This window comes from Porites lutea, chromosome 9, assembly GCF_958299795.1.
Source record: "Porites lutea chromosome 9, jaPorLute2.1, whole genome shotgun sequence".
NCBI lineage: Eukaryota > Metazoa > Cnidaria > Anthozoa > Scleractinia > Poritidae > Porites > Porites lutea.
In genome coordinates, this window is record NC_133209.1 from 6,472,108 (window position 1) to 6,490,832 (window position 18,725).

Sequence of the window (18,725 nt, forward strand, 5' to 3'; positions counted from 1 at the left end):
CCCGGGTTAAAATTTAACCCTGGGTTTGCGCTAACCGGCGTTCGAACAACTGGGCTCCTATCTTTACAAAAACACATTTAAGCTTCCATATATTTAATCTATCTATCATGCGATTTTTCAATTCCTGCCGAAAAGAAAAATAATAATATTAAAACTATAATAATAATAACAACAACAACAACAACAACAAAAGACGTGGGTGCTAAACCATTTCCCGCCAAAAGAGTGGCATGCGACTAAAGGTTAAAGTCGTGTTCCATTTACTCTCCAACCGGATTTTCCGGGAAACGTTTAGTAGATGGTAAACAACCGGTAATTCCGGTGAGGTTTAAATAAAAGAAGTCCTAGTTTGCACAAGAAAGCAAAAACCCGAAGGATTCAGTAGCCTCGCAGCTCTTTACTGCGCTTTTCACAAACATGCGAACTCTAAAGTTCAAAAGCCGCCTTCACAACTGCATTTTTCGCTCCCGTCAATCAAAATTACGATCACAAGCAACGAACCTTGAAACACAGAAACACACTAAACGGATCGAAAATCACTAATCACAAACCATGACCTTTTGAACCCGTTAAAGTGAAGTGTTGTTTCCTAAGAGGTCCGTTAAGATGATTGACGGCAGCGAAAAATGCAATCGTCAGTTGGCTTTTGAACTTCAGAATTCGCATGTTTGTGAAAAGCGCAGTAAACCTCTTTTACTGATTTAATTAGACCTCTTGGCTAAAGGCTGCGCCTTGAGCAACGTATCTTTTCATATGATCGCTGACTCATTAACCAATAATTAAGTGACGCTTTCTTTACGATAGTTGTAGGTGTGTGTTGTAGAAATGGAGGAGGGCCACACGTACATATACGTATTCTTTAAAGTAACGTAAATAAATTGCAACATACATACGTATATATTTAACAATTATTCCTCGAGCCCGAATGGGCTCTGAGTCAATAGCCCATGAGGCCTAAGGCCGAATGGGCTATTGACTCAGAGGCCATGAGGGCGAGAGGAATAATTGTTTTAGTAAAATCCAACTAGTTGGCCAAAAATATCGAGAATAAAAAACTTTTAGTTAGTCAAAACTAGACTTTAATCCTTTTTTGCCCCCAAAATGCCCGCGCTTTCCGCTACTAGTGGGCTATAACATATAACCTAGTAGTAGCTCAACCAATCAGAACGCAGCATTGATAATAGACCACGGGTTGGATTTTACTAATAATATGTATTAACGCATGCGCGCCCTTCTAGCTTTGAAACTCCACTTGAGTACGAGCGATGACCTTCTTAAGATTAATTTAATTACCAAATAAGAAATACTCCTTCTTATGCAAGGCAGAAACAAGTAAAAAATGAACGGTATACTCATGATTCAACTGTGTCTCGGCAGGCTGGATTTAATGGCGGAGACGGACTGCGATATTTCAATATCCCGGGATCTGGCACACAGCAAGTACTTGACCTTTCTCGTCAATCCAATGTTGGGAATCCTGGACGATGGTTATATCGTATAGACAGCAAGACTGGTGATTGCGATCATAATGGTAGGAGTTTTTCCTGAGAGTTACTTAAGGTTTCATTCATTATGTATAGCACAGAGAGCGGGGAAAAGGATTTTGGAAGAAATAAGAGGGATGCTTTCTGAAGGCAGGAAAGAGGAATTAATTGATAATAAAAGTATTTCTAAGTTCAGGTAATTAATTATTGAAAACTTAATACGAAAAAAATGTCCTAAAAAATCAATCTCCATTACATTGTGAACTTACCAGGTAATTCTACATCGTCATTACTAACCTTAAACCTTTACTGGCTCCTACCATTAGGGGTGTTTCTTCCCAGCCATGCACTGACCAATAGCGCGTGTTTCTCCACTTATACCCTTAGAAACTATTGCTGTTTTACCTTTTCGGAATCCATCAGGCCTTTCTGTGTTGCCTCGAATGGTCATACGCCAGGGAGCAAAGTTAAATGAAAAAAAAGAAAGTATTCCGGGAAAAATTTTTCGAAACTTTGGTTGTACCTCGTGAGGTTGTCCTCTTTTTTGGACATTTTGGAAAATGCTGTTAAAGGGAAGGAAAAATTTTCCTCTGTAGACGGAAATCCCAGTTTAATAAAGACACACTTTATCTGAAGCCGTATACGCTATGTTATAGCGGAGCTCCACAGCTAAGAAAATTTGTTCAACTATCCATCCGAGAAATTTTGGTAGTGAGGGTCAGCGTACGCCTGCCCGTACAGTCTTTGGGGGGGGGGGGGGGGGAGAGGAAGGGAATCAGGTGTCAGCCCGTCGGGGGGAGGAGTATGTTATATTTTATTGGCGGGAAATCGTGCGAGGCATTTGTGCAACCCGCGTTTTCTTGGCGGGAAATCGCGCAAGAAATGGCGTGACATTGTCATCGCGTTCAAAAACTTGTTTACCCGTTGGAAACTTGTATTTAACTATTTCATAGCATAAGAAAGCATAGGGATTTTGTGACCGTAGTGCTCAGTTTCTAGTAATCTGTTTCTAAAATATTGTTATGGCAACAAACAAAAGCGGAATTCAACCTATTTGCTTATAAGTGAACAGCAAAGGTGAAGAGAAAGAAGAGAAAGGCAGGGAGCAAGAATTAACAGGCGAAGAGCTTGCGAAGAGGATTCATGTAGAAAATTTATGCAGCATCCGAGACTTACTGATAGCTGAAGCTGACAGAGTTTTGTGTTATCTTGAGATGTTTTAACCATCTTTTTGTACTGGAACTACAAAATGAAATACAGCTGCTATCAACATCCTATTGTTATTCTTGGCTGGCTTGTTTATTGGGTTGTGGTTGAAAAATGCGCCGCTCGCCAACAAAAAGAAATCGGAAATCATCGTTTTCAAAAATAAGCTTAGTATTTTCGCCTTGCTGGATGCGAAAAGCCTTATGCGATTCTGGCCTTACTTAGGGACTTGTCAGAAATTAGCAGGGGGGGAGGGGGGGGGGGTTGGTTATTTGAAATTTGGGTTCGGAAATGAGGTGACCCATCCCTGCAATGGGAGTGAAATTTGCTGATCCTCCCCTTGAGCTTGGCCTAAAATATCATGACCCTCCCTCTCTTGTATAAATGATAAAATCTAGTTCTTACAATACACTAGGGTGAGTCAGTATTATGAAAACTCAAAATATATTTCTAATCTGTTCTTTGTAATGCTATATACATACATTTTAGATGACAGCATTAAGAGTCCCACTCTGATTCTGACAGCTGATCACTTGACTCTCCTATTTCTCCCAGGTTTTTTTTTACCAAATAAAGAACTTCCTTTTTCTTCTGTGGGTGAACCTCTACATGATCATGGGCATTTATTTGCATGACCCTCCCCCTTTCAACGGCCCATTTTTCATGACCCCTCCTTTTCTGAGTCTCAAAAAGTTGCGACCCTCCCTCTGTTTCCATCCCCCCCTCCCCCCTGCTAATTTCTGACAAGTCCCTAAGCTTACTTCGCCTTGCTGGATGCGAAAAGCCTTAAGCGATTCTGGCCTTACTTAATGGGGTTTCCGAGCTGCATCTCGACCGGTAAGCTTGAGTAATTAAGCTTATATTGCATTTGATGTTTTATTTTCTGGTTTCATATTTATGCGGTCATTTTACGCACATTAGTAAGATTCGAGACAATTTATCTGACCGCGACTAGAAAGAAAACGTTCTGAAGAATAGTTTAGTTTACCTATTGGTTGTAAAAAAGCTTTGAGATTGAGCGTTATTCCTGCCTGGCGGTTCATCTTGAAAAATAGCCAACACCGCGCGAAGGCGACTTAAAACTTTTAAGTTTTAACCCTTAAAAGGCTTATATTTTATTCGTGACTCAGGATTTTCAGGAGGCACTTCACTCTCAATACACGTCTTCGTGAATAAAAATTGTTTTCCTTTTAAATTTTTCATTGAATTATATTTCTTGTCTTGATTGTTTGTCAAGATCTCTTTCTTATCGCTTTGCCGCAGTTGTTTTTTCCAGTCGTCCGTGAACATCGCATGCAGGAGTACTTATTAAAATGCCGCGTGTATCAAATAAATCTGGTGTTTTAGAAGTAAAATGCAAACGAAAATGATTCTGAGACCTCTTCCTCATTGCTAGTGTTCATTCAAATACCCAATAGCTCGCATTGCAAGTTAGGCACTTGGCAAAATTCAGAAGTGGCTGGTCGGACGGGTGATTTTGGAAATTGAATTAAAATATGATTTTTTCGAAAGTTTTTGTTCAAAGCCCATTATTACCCTGCATACTACATAATGGAAGATTGACCTGACTGAATAGCCCCGTCTAATGGTGAATTCAGTTCTCTTTATTAATAAAAACGTTTTGTGTTTTTGTTATTTTTATTATTTGTTGTGGGATGGAAGCGCGTGCTTCGATCGTCCCGAATATTGAATGAGTGAAATTTGTCTTGTGAAAAATTGCAGAATCATAGCTAAAATAGGGCAAAAGATAACAAATTCTGTCCGAAGTCTGAACAATAAACAAACGACGTATGATGGTTCTGTTTACCTTAGAGATTATGTAAAAAGGCTGGTTTACGGGCTACCAGACTTGTAGAGAGCTACACATTTTGGCCTTTCCTGTAGACAGAGAGATAGAACCGATAAACTATAAGGTGTAAATTGGCTGCTACCGGGGACTATCGCGCCTTTACGGTCTTTATAGCATAAGATTATATTTCGGGACTGTCCAATTACTCTTATAAGATAAAGGTGGTGAAGCTGAGCAAAAAGGTCATTTTGCCTGGGAAGAATTTGTTTTTCACGCCTTATCTACTCTGGCCAAGGGTGACTTCTATTTTTTAGGTGTACGAATAAGACTATTAACGCAATGTAAGATTTTAGATGTTGTTTCATTCTTGCACTGTTTGCAAATTATCTTTTCTCTAAAGTCGCCCAGCCCCACCTTTAAAAGTCGTATGGATCTTCCCAGTTAGCCGATTTGTGGATTACAAGTTTATTTTTTTTATTTAAGTTTTAAATTTATTAACTGGAGCTACGCTTTTAGCCTTGGCTAACTCTATTTAGTATAAATAAGTGAAACATAGCACTGCAGAGAAGATTAACTGTATCATAACACCTTGTTTTGTTTCTTTTCAAAAGCAAACTGTTTATATGGCAAAATTGGAAAAACAGGCAATTGTCATGGTATGTTCATCTAGTAAATATTCTCTTTTTTCGTGACTTGGTCTTTGCTATGTTTATGACTGGAAAACAAGCTGTTATCAAATGTTTGTAACAAAGTCTAGCAAGGTTATCTGGAACGTCGTTATCAAGATGCCCTTTCTCTCCCATAACAGAAAGAAAAGAGGTCTTGTTAGCCTTGTTTCTAGTACATACCCTTTGATCGTTCTGACTTTTTACTTCATTTACGTTCCATTAAAGTAATTTAAATTGATAAAATGGCAGAATACTAACTCCTATCCTTATGAGAGTTTTCTTGTCAACCGCACTGGACAGGAAAATCAATTCAACGCATTGAGCAGACTGAATGATTTTCTTACTGAGCTATCGGCTATTCAGGTAACCGATCCTTACGTTTTGGATCCGTAAGTGAATATTTAGGAAGTTAAAGTTACTAAGTCTGATTATTTCAAAGAGAAATTTGAATGCTTTCAACTTCTTTGCGATTTCTCAAACTCTCAAAATGTTCTACTGAATTGCAAACATTGAGCAACTTCACATTAATTAAAAATAATTTTTCATTTCATTTACCTCTCTCGATCCACCAACCCCTTTTGATGAAGATTTTCTTGGAAAACCAACGGTTACGTATGTAACACTTGATCCAGAAACTGCGGCTGTAACCCTGAAGTGTGAAGTTGCCATCAATCGCAATATCCGGTTGTGGAAGAATGTAACATACCAGATCGTTTGGTATTCGGAGGACGACCACTTGAAAACAGAAGACTTTTGTGGGACATTACCGCCAGATATGAAGGAATATGACAGCCCTTGTCCAGGGAAACCCTTAGTATCTTTCCTGAAGGGTATGGATTACAGTTTGAACAGCTTGGTAGGTAAAAAAAACTACCTTTGGCAAAATAGGTTCTTATATTTTGAGCTACTTATTGGCAATTTAAGCTAAGTAGGTTCTTAACAAGGTTCTTAATTTTTATGAAGGAGATAAAAGATTGTTGATTACCAGAAAAATAATGCATATTATCCACAATTCTAACAAAACTGATATTCCAATTTATATACAGTACAGTACAGCTAACCAACCTCTAACTGAAGACGGTGTCTACTCTTCTCATTCGCGGCCCTGATGCTCTGCTGATGCTGTTGGTTGACCATCTTACGGTTCAAATCGAGGCGAGTGCGCAACTCTTCCAAGGAGTAACTGTGGTGGGCTCAAACCGATAGTGGAGTGAGGAGTGTTCCTATAAGCTACGTGAAACTTTGCCAACTTCTCCTTCACCGGCTTTGAGCTTTGACACATGGAGCCTAACGCTTGCTTGAAGGTTTCTACTGCCCTCTCCGCAAGACCGTTTGCATCCGGATGACGGATGGTATGGTACTGATGTTATATGGCGAATGCCATTGAGCATGACGAACGCCTGGAACTCCTCAGAAACAAATTTTGCACGGTTGTCACTAACGATCTGTTCAGGAATTCTGAATCTGGTGAATAAATCGCCTAGGCCTTTGATGGTCGGACTTAAAGTGGTGGAACTAACCTAAATCACTTCCGGCCACTTGCTGTGTGCATCGGCAACTACTAAGAACATCGAGTTCTGGAATGGGCTTGCATAGTCGATGTGTATGCGTTGCCGTGGTGCAGTTCCCACTCCCACGGATGCAGTGGTGTTGTAGTAGGTATCTTCTGGTTTTGCTGACACCCACTGCAGGCTTTCACTAGTCCTTCTAGTTGAGCACTAATATTAGGCCACCAGACGTAACTCCTCGCTAGTGCTTTCATCTTTACCACACCCAGATGCCCGTCGTTCAGCTCCTTCAAACACTCCTTATTGGAGCTTATTAGGGATTACCTCTCTTATTGCCCATAGAATGCAACCTTGGTGAACCGTCAGTTCATTGCGCCGCTTATAGTAAGACTTGTCTCCATCTAAGCGAGGAGACCATCCTTTCACGATGAGCTCGTACACCCTTGTTAGGACTGGGTCACGACGTGTTTCTCTAGCAACTGCTTTACTAGTTACAGGGAGTGGCACAAACTGGGTTGCGTGGAACACCTCTGACGAATCCACTTCCGTCTCCTTTCGCTCTTTTTGCTGGAGGGGGAGTCGAGACAGCCCATCAGCTTTGCAGTGCTCGGTCGCACTCTTATACACTATCTTGTAATCGAAACTAGCGAGGAACAATGCATAGCGCTGGAGTCTGGCAGCGGTCATGACAGGAACTCCCTTATCTGGGTGGAAAATGGCACTGAGGGCGTACGGTCCGTAATGAGCGTAAACCGCCTCATATAGAGGTACGCACGGAACCGTTTCACCCCCACACAATGGACAATACCTCCTTTGCCCTAGATGATCATGTAATACCTGGTCTATTACATGTGCCAAATCGCTGGACTCGAAGAAACGCCAAAAAGTAACCGATTGTATTGGAAAAGGCCCATGTGTGTATTGATCCAGAGGAATTTCTTGGATTCCTCTGTTACTTCTATTTGGTGATAAGCTTGGTGCAGTTAAAGTTTTCTGAAATGTTTCCCCCAGCCAAATTCGCAAAAATATCCTCTCTGCGCGGCAGAAGATATTGTTCTGCAAGAAGCACTGGATTGAATGAGACCTTGAAATCGTCACACACACGTAATGATCCATTTTGCTCAACTACTGGAACAATCGGGGTAGCCCATTTACTGTATTCTACTTTAGACAGAATACCGTCCTTCTCTAAACGTGTCAATTCTGCTTCTTCCTTAGGGCGAAGTGCATATGGAACTTGAAGTGGCTAATGAAAGCTAGGCTGGCAGCCCTCCTCAACCTTTAAATCAGCCTTGTGGCCTTGAAGTGTAGCTACACCTTCAGAAAATACAGACTCGTACTACTGCAACAACTGATCCTCTTTATGTTGCATGACCCTGTCCAGTATCTGGCTAAGCTTAAGGGCTTTGATTTCACCCCAGTCCAGCTGAATTTTGGAAGGCCAGTCACGCCCAAACAATGCTGGCCCTGGTGTCTCAACCACTTGTAGGGTTAATTCCTTTTCTTGGCCCTTAAACTTAACATTACACTTCAACTCTTCCTTAGGTGTGATTATTTGCCCAGTGTAGAGCTGACGCACATCGCATGATCTTTGTCACTCACGTTATTAACCTCAAGGGTAGTCATCACTGTCCACATAATTTAATGGGGGTCGGGCAGCTTGTCTCTCCCTATTCTTGGATTTACAAGCCTTACAAAATGACCGGTCTTGTTACAGTGGTGACATGTTTCCTTTTTGACCGGACAACGTTTATGATCATGATTTCCCAAACAGCGGTAGGAACTTTGATTGCTCGACTCTTTATGGGATGGGGAACCCTTTTATGAAGGCTTTCTGAAGGTTTAGGCTTCTTGCTTGGTCTTGACTTGGATAACAGATACACTGGGTTTGACTCTTTACTCCCTGTAGAGCTTCAACATCCTTGTAAGATTGCTCACTAGCGATGTATTTCGCTACAGCAATGTCAAATGCCAGTTTCTCGAGTTTCAGTTTCAAAAGCTATGACATCATTCTCTTATCTCGAATACTCGACATCAATCTATCTGTGCCTTTCCAATCGCATGGCATCACTAAACTTACAATTCGTAGCTAGATGCTTTAAAACAACAACATACTGACTCACACCGTTTCTGCTGCGTTACGCGCTGGGTTGTCAAACTCATACCTAGCGACTAGAGCAGATTTCTAAGGCTTCAATTGCTTTTGGAGACCCTCTACGTTCGTGTCGTACGTGAGAGAATCCTCTCTTAACAATATCGGCACCATTAAATCTTTCGCCAGCTGGTACTTTTCATTGGGAAGATTAGTTAACAGGACGGCTTTCTTCTCTTTTGATTCGGTCACTCCACTGACCACGAAGAAGAATTCAAGCTGTTCTGCATACGCCTCGAAGTCAGTTCCTACTGCGAACTTCTGAACTTTTTCGATGTCTCGAACCGGATTTGGTGCCGCAGTAGACTCGTTTGGCATCTTGAGATGTCGTGTGGATCTTGTTTAGGAATGTCTTTCACTTTTTCGCGTAAAATATCCCGGAAGATCCCATCCTCGTCACCAAAATTGTTATGTACTGACAAAAGATCTAAGAATGCACCCAAACAACATGGCGGTACACTACAAACACGTTTAATTGCACTTATGCGTGCGCATGTAATTACTATATATGGTAAACGCAAAAGAAGACCATAACGAACACAAACACATTAACACATTAAATGTAATCAACACATAAGACCTTGCTTGATATTGCTCGGCTAAGCAGGTTCTTGTGTTTTTGGGTTTCATAGTGGAAAATTTCTGCCAGGAAGTTCTCAATCCACAGGTTCTTATTAGCGGGTGTTTACTGTAGTAGTTATGATTTAGAATATACTGAACAGTCTCGTTTTATGTTCTGTTACCAGTTGATTTTAAAATAGAAATCTACCAGTCAGTATGTCGAAGTATGGAGCGAAAAAGAAGATACCGTAAAATTCCGAAAATGCGCCCCTCCTTCTATTAGCCCCCCCAAATATAAGCCCCACAAACTCGTAACATAGAAAACCCTCCGTTACATTGCCCCTCCAAATATAAGTCCCCTGGGGGGCCTGTACTTAGAAATTGCCCTCAAATACAAATTTAAACAAAGCAAAAATGGTAAATTCCTTCCAGCTATAAGGTAGCCCAATCGATTTTGAAACGCAAATTTCCCTCCGTACATAAACCCCTCAACAAGGGCCTTTGAAAAATATAAGCCCCGTGGGGCTTATTTTCGGAATTTTACGGTAATGCATTTCTTTTGTATCTTTGCTTAACAGATTTCTTGTAATGTAACTGCCCGGTACACCACATCTCCTTTAAACACTTGGTGTGTTCCAAAATCCGTCCAGGAACCATTTTTCGCCGGATTAAAGGTAAGTGGGAATAAAAATACTAGCTACTCTTCAAAGTGACCATCTGTCACGGAGAGAAGATAACATATAATTGATCAACCGGCTACGGGAAGCGTGTTGTTTTCCCTTTGGTCCTCTAATTTGTAAAACAGATTTGAACTTTCTCAACAACTTTTATCATACCATATTATTACTTAAAGCTACAAATTTTGAAAAAATCGTTTTCAAAAATTAAATTAATTAAAAAAGTATAAACTGATTTGTCAAGAAATTGTATTGGATATTTTTGTAACTCTCGGATAAAAGCATGTCGTCCGTTTGAATTAAGAGGTGTTCCTTTTTTGCCATTGTTCGAATATGAAGAGAGGTCCGCATGCAAAAATTACACAGGCAGTTATGCGGAAAGAGACGTTCTTTAACAATATCAACAAAAAATCAAGAGTGATTTTTTTAAAATCTCCAGGTTTCACCCAATCGACTGAAAATTAAAGAGTGTTCCCTAGATATAACAACTTTCACAATAACTCCCACCATACCAATTGCGGCGAGTGAATTACAGAGAGATAAATACCTGAAGATTGGTTTCTGGTCGTCTGATGGTATTGAGATCGACAGTGATGACTGTGAGGTTGAGCTGAAGGACCTTCAACCAATCACCGTGCGTGTCATTGCAAGATGTACAACCACAGAACAGTCCCCTACTGTTGACAAACGCATTGTTCCTACAATTGAGGGCGGTCACAGTCCATTTTGGAATAGAAGCTCCCATTTACCCAGTGTTGCGGTGAGTGTTTTACTGATAAATTAGTCAGTTATATTAAAGGGAAAAATTCACAACTCTTGCAACTCACTCTCCTTGCGTACAATTTCTCGCTTACTTTAAGAGAGCTTTTACGTTATGTGTTCCAGTTTCGGGAAAAAAGTAACATTTATGATAACGTCTCAAAGACAGTCGTAGGAAGGTCATTTACAATCATATATTTTTTGCCATTAATTAGACTACTTTTAGTCCAGCCGGTCTGATTGTGATTCCCGGTCTGAAGAGAGTTACATGATGTATGTTTTGCGCTAACCACCCGCTCCATGTTATCTCTTGTTTAAAAGGCAACCCCCATTCCGCCGGAACTACTTGGCTACTGATTTTCCAATCTATTATTGGCTGCGGCCGCACTTGGGGATTTAGCCGAGTTCAGTTTCCAACTACCTAATTGAATTTCTTAACCAGGTTTTATATGTTTTTTTTAAACTACCTCGCGGGGTAGTTTAACGCAGGTTATGGTTATCAGTCAATGGAATCGATCATCTCGGCCTATGCGTGAGAATGTTCTTGCCTAGTCCCTAGGCTTCATTATTCTGCGCGAGCAAAGCGTTTCGGTCACGTGGTTCATGGGAAAATGTGAGGCCTAGACAAAAATCTTCAAAAGTGAGACGGTTCAATGGCGGTGGTTTACAAGACCAGTCTTTCGCATTTCAAGGTTGATATATAGATTTGGCTAGGGCTAAAAGTGAAGCTCTCGGTAATATTTATTGTTTACTCAAACAAAATATATAGTCGTGTAATGCTAAAGCCTGGTTTTCACTAGCGCATAAGCATAAGCATAAGGACATACGCACGCGCAGAATGGTATACTTGACTCAATTCTCGATACCAGATCTCCTCAACCCGATGATAAACAAGATGGCGGACGAAGCGTCCGCCATATTGCTTTTGATATGTTCGCACGAGTTCTGGGTGAAAGTGACCAATGATTGGTCTACGGCCTTGTGCCTTGTTGCCTTATGCTTGAGCTTATGTCGAGCCGGTTTTCACTATAGTCAAAGCTTAGACTATCAAAAAAGTCCTTCGTCCGATGTCGCTCTCTTGGCCGCTTCGTGGCCTAAAAAGCTCGCTCCGCTCGCTAAAAAACCGCCGTGAGGTCGACTTGTAGCAAGTCTAATCAAAGCTTCGGCATAAGCATAAGCACAAGCACAAAAAGAACGAACTTGTCATTTTTTCTTGTGCTTATGCGTTTGTGAAAACCAGGCTAAAGCGGCGAAGAAAACGAGAACGGTGAAAAAACAACAATAGGTCTAATGAGCAAAAAAGCAACTTCGCACGTGCAGCACACTTTTGCAATAAAGACGAAAACGGAAAGCGGTCGTTGTCTCTGTATCCGTGTTGTCTAAAGTATTAAGCAAGGATTAATTGTCCTGTCCACAAATTTGGAGTACAGAGAAATAGAGAGACAGAAAAAAAAAGAGAAAGTAGGCTACAGGCCAGCGAAGGTCAACGAGAAAAAGAGCGACAGACAGCGTCTTTATTGACTCTTTAGTTGTCTCTTCTTCACAAGAGGCGGGTGTCTATGCGATTTCCCGCCAAAATAACCTCAAGTTGCCATACCTGTATGTTGATTGAGTTATTTCACACTGGTATGCCTGTGGTGCGGACGGTCGGTCGGTCGGGCAAGCGTACGATCACAAGACTATCATTATTTCTCGGATGCAAATATCGGATGCATAGGTTACCAAATTTTCTTACCCATGGTGCCCGCTTGGCGAGCGCGAGAGCTCCGCTAAAAACACACCACGAAAAGGCACAGAGGAAAGAGAAAGTTCAAAAGAATGCTCAGTTTTCTTTTAGTGGACAAAGGAAGGCTTTTATTTACCAAATTGCCTTTGAGGAATTCGAAATTCACCAAATTTTTACCACGGCCGATCGGAGCGCTTTGCCTGTTTTGAAACCCAACCAAGCAGCGAAGTTTTTGAAGAATTTTCAGGCACATTTTGTACTCTATAGTCAAGAAAATTGTGTTTTTAAATGGAAATTTATGTATTTCTAAATACTTCATCTTGTGCTTGAGGTTGAGTGCCCTGATTTGAGATTTGTGTTGAATAATTTTTGCCATGTGCTCAACGGATTTTACTTGCGTGAACGGATCCACGAGCCAAGTTTGCTGTACGCGAAATGCTTTTAAGGATTAATTTATGGGTTTTTAAATTTTTCGAAAAATAATTTCTCTCTGTTTGTGGTTGCGTGTTCTTTCATTGATAACAATAGCTCAAACTGACACAGTCCTGAGACAAGTTGAATTTAATGCTTCCCAAATTAACGCACACATTACTTCTGTGAATGTCGGCAAATTTTTAGTCTGGGCACTTTGCGATACGCAGCTAATGCGTATATGCGTATTTAACATTTTATTATTTGAAAGCATGTTTTTTCTGATTATTCAAGATTTGCGCGCTAAGTTTACCACAAAGAGGGTCACTCAAGTATTATTTTTACTTTGAAAATTCGCAGTCTTTTAAATGGGTTAAGAGCTGCAAACTCCGATAGCTCAGTTGGAATGATGACATCGAAGAAGCCTAATCAATCTTCACAGGACTATGAATAACATTCTGGTGACTTTTCAAAGTCCGTCGGCAACAGTCGATCCGGCAAATATCGACAAGGGTTTTTCTGAAAACCATAATTTCCTGCTGTTTACAACATGGACAACATCTTGAATTTCAAAAAGCAACGCCCGCACGCGCATTCTGTTTTTGCCTAGGCGTTTCCCGCCCGTTCGCCTCGGATACGTCACCGAAGTGAATTGACCGAGAGGGACTGGGAAAACGCCGTACAGGGATTAGACAAAGAATGTTTTAATTTTGGCTTTACCATGTACTCAAGCACTGCAGTTTCGAAAATAACTTCTTTCGCTCCAAGCTCAGGTTTCCTTTCTTAACACAACCAAGTTAAGTCTTTTAAGAAGTCAAAATTTTATTGTCAGTATAACGGGGGCAAATTTTGTCAGTCACTCTAAGGCGAGCCTTATGAGCGACCCAAGCAAGCGAAAAAACGAAACTTTGAAAAGGCTTTGGGAAAGACTAAATTGAGTCCAACCGCTGATAAAAATGAACACGGTTAAACTCTTTAACCAGGTTACCTTCTGAAGAATTTTTTTATCGGGTTTTGAAAAACTAAACCGGTTAGCTTGCCGAGTGCGGTCGCAGCCCCTATTTTACTTTAATTTTTTTGCAATGTAGATAGCTTGTTGATCCACTCAAGTTTCTTCTTGCAGGTTTCCGTTGAAACCAACTCAGAGAACATCCATACATGTGAAACGTATACCGATCCTCACTACAGCACTTTGCCGCTTTTTGATAACGCAAGGTAAAGACTATCATCATTTCGTTGCGATTATCCTAGCTGCTTTGTTATGCCGCGCTTGAGATTTTTGTTCACGAATGCAGTGAAGTATGGTCTTCCTTGCGTCTTTGTGATTGTTTTTTGGGTTCGTACGTTACAAAAGAGGATGATGGTGGATACTTGCAATTCCCAGCAATTCATCTACAATCAGATAGTCATGTCACTACGAGCATCGTTTTTTTTTTTAAAAAAAATAGGGTTAACGTTTTATTTCTACGAATTTATTGTTTAGTGGAAGATGGGGAAGCAGAAGTAGCTTTGCCTTTATGGAACAGGGAGACTTCATCCTTTATCGCAACTCTGAGCGCAACTTTGAGGTAATAAGTGTGAGAACAAGTAAGCGATGGGAATCCGTCCTTGAACAGGCATTAGGAGCGTATTCCGTTTTTTGTTAGGGAGGAGGGACGAATACTATGCTAATTGCTTTTCCCAACTCAAAAGGCGATCCTTAGTCAACCTGAAACATAAAGTAGAAGAAAACTGGTATTAACCCTCAGAATGCCTTAGAAGTTAGGAACTTCCTGGGACTAGCTAACTAGTATAATGCACGTTTTTCCCGATTTTGCGACAGTAGCAGAACCTTTGCGGAGATAGGACGAATGAAGGTGGCCACTTTGAGTTTGGAACATAGTCGAGCATTTAGTGAGCTGAAGAGCAGTTTAGCAGGTGCGGGAAAACTTGGATATTTTGACTAAGATGCCAGGACACTGATAATAGTGGACGCAAGCTCATTTAGTTTGATCGTGACAAAGTACTTGTTCAGGAACAGCAAGGAAAAACAAGAGCTTGAGTGACTTGAAGACGCGGTATACTCAGCAGGGGCAGATCCAGGATTTTTCTTAGGAGGGGTGCACCACCAAGGAATGGCGTAACTGACTGGTGACGTGACGTGCCAAACTACCATTTTTAAGGCGTTTAACATATCTTCATCAGCCTCGTTTTATGTTTTACGTCAAAACCCTATACACCACAGACTATTTGCAGAATTTCAGTTGTATTTGAAAGCCACGGGTCATCTCAGGGGGCCACTGAACCCTCCCCCTAGATCCGCCCCTGCTCAGACCGAGAAGGAAGCACTGGCAGTCGTTTGAACGTGCGAGAGTTTCTGTGTTTAACTGTGGGACATTGAATCCGAACTTTATCTGATCACAAGCCATGCATTGGAGACAATATACCCAAACAGATCAAAGCCGTGCGCACGAATCGAGCGATGGATCCTGAGCCTACAACCTTAACCGGTTCAACGTAAAGTACTTGCCAGGATACCAAAACATTGTGATTCTCTATCACACTTACTTGAAGAAGAAAGATATTAAAACGGTCCCTCGGCAGCGCCCTTTTACTAAAAACCTGTTCCTGAGTATTCTTATGCTCATGCTATTAATATTATTTTATCATATTTGGTTGAAAATAGTCTGAATCGGGTATCTTGTGATAAGTGGATCAGCTAACAAATGGCATCTAATACGCATGTGCATCAGTTGACTGGTACTTTAAGTAACCTTCGATGCAGTCTCTGGAAGTGAATTAGTGCTCATTCGCTGTGCAGTTACTGTGGTTCTTTCTTACCTGTCTTATATACAAGGCGAATTCACATCACAGAACTTATGTAATTAATCACATCAAGATTCACGACGCAGGAAAAAAATGAGCGGTTGACTAAGATATAAATTATAAAGAGGGTGCGATTAAGGCTCACTAGATATTCTATGTCACCTTTTATTTACATTACTGTCTATGATTCCATTTAAAACTGCCTTTAAAATATTCATAAATCTAGTTGATGTTTTCTCTCTTCTCTATTACTTGATAGAAACATATTTACACCCAGGAAAATCCACTCAATCGACTTTTCTTTACTCGCTTTCTTTGAGCTGATAGCACCGCTATAGAGTGCGTCAGCAAGTCAAATTGTGGGATATTATTTTGTGTCAGTGGTTTAAGAAAAAATAACAAAGATGTTAACAAAAACTCTGTGCATGTGAACAATGTGATCTTAAAACCATGACGGCTTATAACTGCTAGGTACACATTCGACTGTGGTCATGTGGAGGCTCGGCGACTTGCAACTGTGGAGTGGTTCCCAGAGATCATAATGATGTCATAGAGTTTACCTGTTGCAATCAAGACCTCGTTTACTCCGATGTAACTCCATTGGTTGCTAAATTAAGAAGCAAGAAACGCCTGGCTCCTGGGATTTTGATAACACAAACTATCCCTGGATTTAACAGCCAATATCTGGTAAGTTTAAATTTTGTGTTTATCATGGTGTCGTTATCTTTATATTTTGCTATTTTTCAAAATAAATCTCCGGGATTGGTCAGATAGTAATGGAAAAACGGAGACAAATAGAATTTGTATTCTGAAGTTGTGTGACGAATATTATTTTTATATAGTAAGTTTGTTCCCTTACGGAGGGATCATATGACCGATGGGGAATAATCAAGCCTCACAAACTCACGTAAATTAATATACATGGAATACGAAATTAAATTCGAAAATCTTGCAAAAAACGTAACTGAAGTACTAGCTGCAATAACTAAAAATTTCTTGTTGGACTTTTTTAAAAGTCTAAGTACATACATACATATATACATACATACATACATACATACATACATACACACATACATACACACATACATACATACATACATACATACATACATACATACATACATACATACATACATACATACATACATACATACATACATAACCCTTATTTTAACTCGAATTTTAGGCAGTGTAGCTACCCTATATAGCTAATATCTTCGAGAAACAAATTAAGATCACACACAAAATAAGACAAAAATAAGTGAAAACTAATCAAACGTATTGACACTTTGCACACGTCGCTTAAAATTATTATTAATAAGTACAGTTCCTTAATTCGTCGGGAATATCCTTCAATTACTGGGTGGAAAAATAAGAAAAAGAGTGTAGTCCATAGCTTGTTGTTCTAGGCTTACTTAGAGTCAGCATATGGGTACCGCGCAAATTATAGGTTGTATGGCGAACAGTAAACATATTCCTCGTATAAGTTGGATAGTCATTAACAAATACACTCTTGTAAACTCGTGAATGCGCTTGTTATACAAAGAAGTCATTTCAACCTTGTTAAGCAAAGTGGTGTAGTGAAAAGTATAATCATATTAAATAAATCTAATAATGCACTAATTAACTGCCTCCAGCTTTTCACTGTTGCGTGTTCTACAAAAATGCCACACTGAAAAACAATAGTAAAAGTGTGGCAGAATGAATACGTTGTACATCTTAAGCATTGTGACCTTAGAGATGATATTGCTGAACCGTTACATAACATTAAATTGATTATTAATTTTATTACAAACAGCAGATATGTGTTTGTCAAAATTAAGTCTAATATCTGTAGTCATTACGAAAATATCTAACTCGCATTTCACTGGAAAAGAGAATTTGTGTTCAGTTTGATCAATAATTAAAGCTTGGTCTTTCTTTGCGTTCACGATCATGCCATTTTGGCTGTACCATTGGTTTGCCTTTTCGACGTCATTACAAATGTAGCTATCTAAAACAAGTGGGTCTACATTAGAGTGGTAGATCAGATGATCACCGACGGAAGCGTTTAATTTAGTTTGCGTAACATGGATAAACAGATCCTTTACAAAAACATTGAACAGTGTGGGTCCCAAAACGCTACCCTGAGGAATTCCTTGTTTGACACTTTCCCAGTTAGAGAATGCGTCCCCAGCCTTAACCCTCTGAGATCTGTCTGTCGTGTGAGTGATAAGTAATCTTTAAGAAGGGCACAGCTTTCCACGTCTACGCCATACGCCTTGAGCATGGCAAAAAGTAATGGGTGTTGGATGACATCAAAGTGTATCCCTTCTTGGACTGGTTCAATGCGCGGCTTTTCCAACGGCCCGTCTATACCGGATATTTTGACCGTAATTTGTAGCATTACATCACTTCGTGTTCGAACTTCCATCGTTAAAATTTCTCTCCTAAACAACTGTTGGCCCAGCTAGGATGCTTTGATGAATTACCGTTTGCTACCATAAATGTTAAAATTTGAATGTTGAAATTAATTTTAAATGTTAAATGTTAAGTCTGTGATGGATCTAATTTCAGGTGACGTTTCCATCAGGGGTGAAAGTAAGAATAATGCGAAATGGAGTTGGAATTAACGTTTTGCTATAAACTACTCGGGCTAGACACTTTGCAAATGAAAGTGGGCTCTGTGTGATTAGTAACCCAAGGAATGGTAACCATTTTAGGTGAGATCTTACAAAAATTAAAGGTTGTTAAGCTAGAGAAATATAAATTCATTCAGTTCTCCGGCGCCTTCAGCTACCGCTTGGGATGGTTAGTCCAAACCAAATGTCGAGAAGTTCATTATCAGTTTATGAGCATTCCAGTGATTCCGTATTGCTAAAAAAAAGGTCATTTAGGATTGTTACGTTCCAGACGCAACAGCACCGATCTTTCCTGCCTATTTATTCTTTTCAAGAAGTGACAATTCTGTAGCTGTCTAACTATGTTAGGGTAGCA

The 18,725-nt window shown here is 40.1% G+C and overlaps 1 pseudogene; it reads left to right on the plus strand.

Annotated features, from left to right (window-relative positions):
- The window catches only part of LOC140948196 (uncharacterized), a 55,951-nt pseudogene that overhangs the window by 13,495 nt on the left and 23,731 nt on the right, over nucleotides 1-18,725 (plus strand).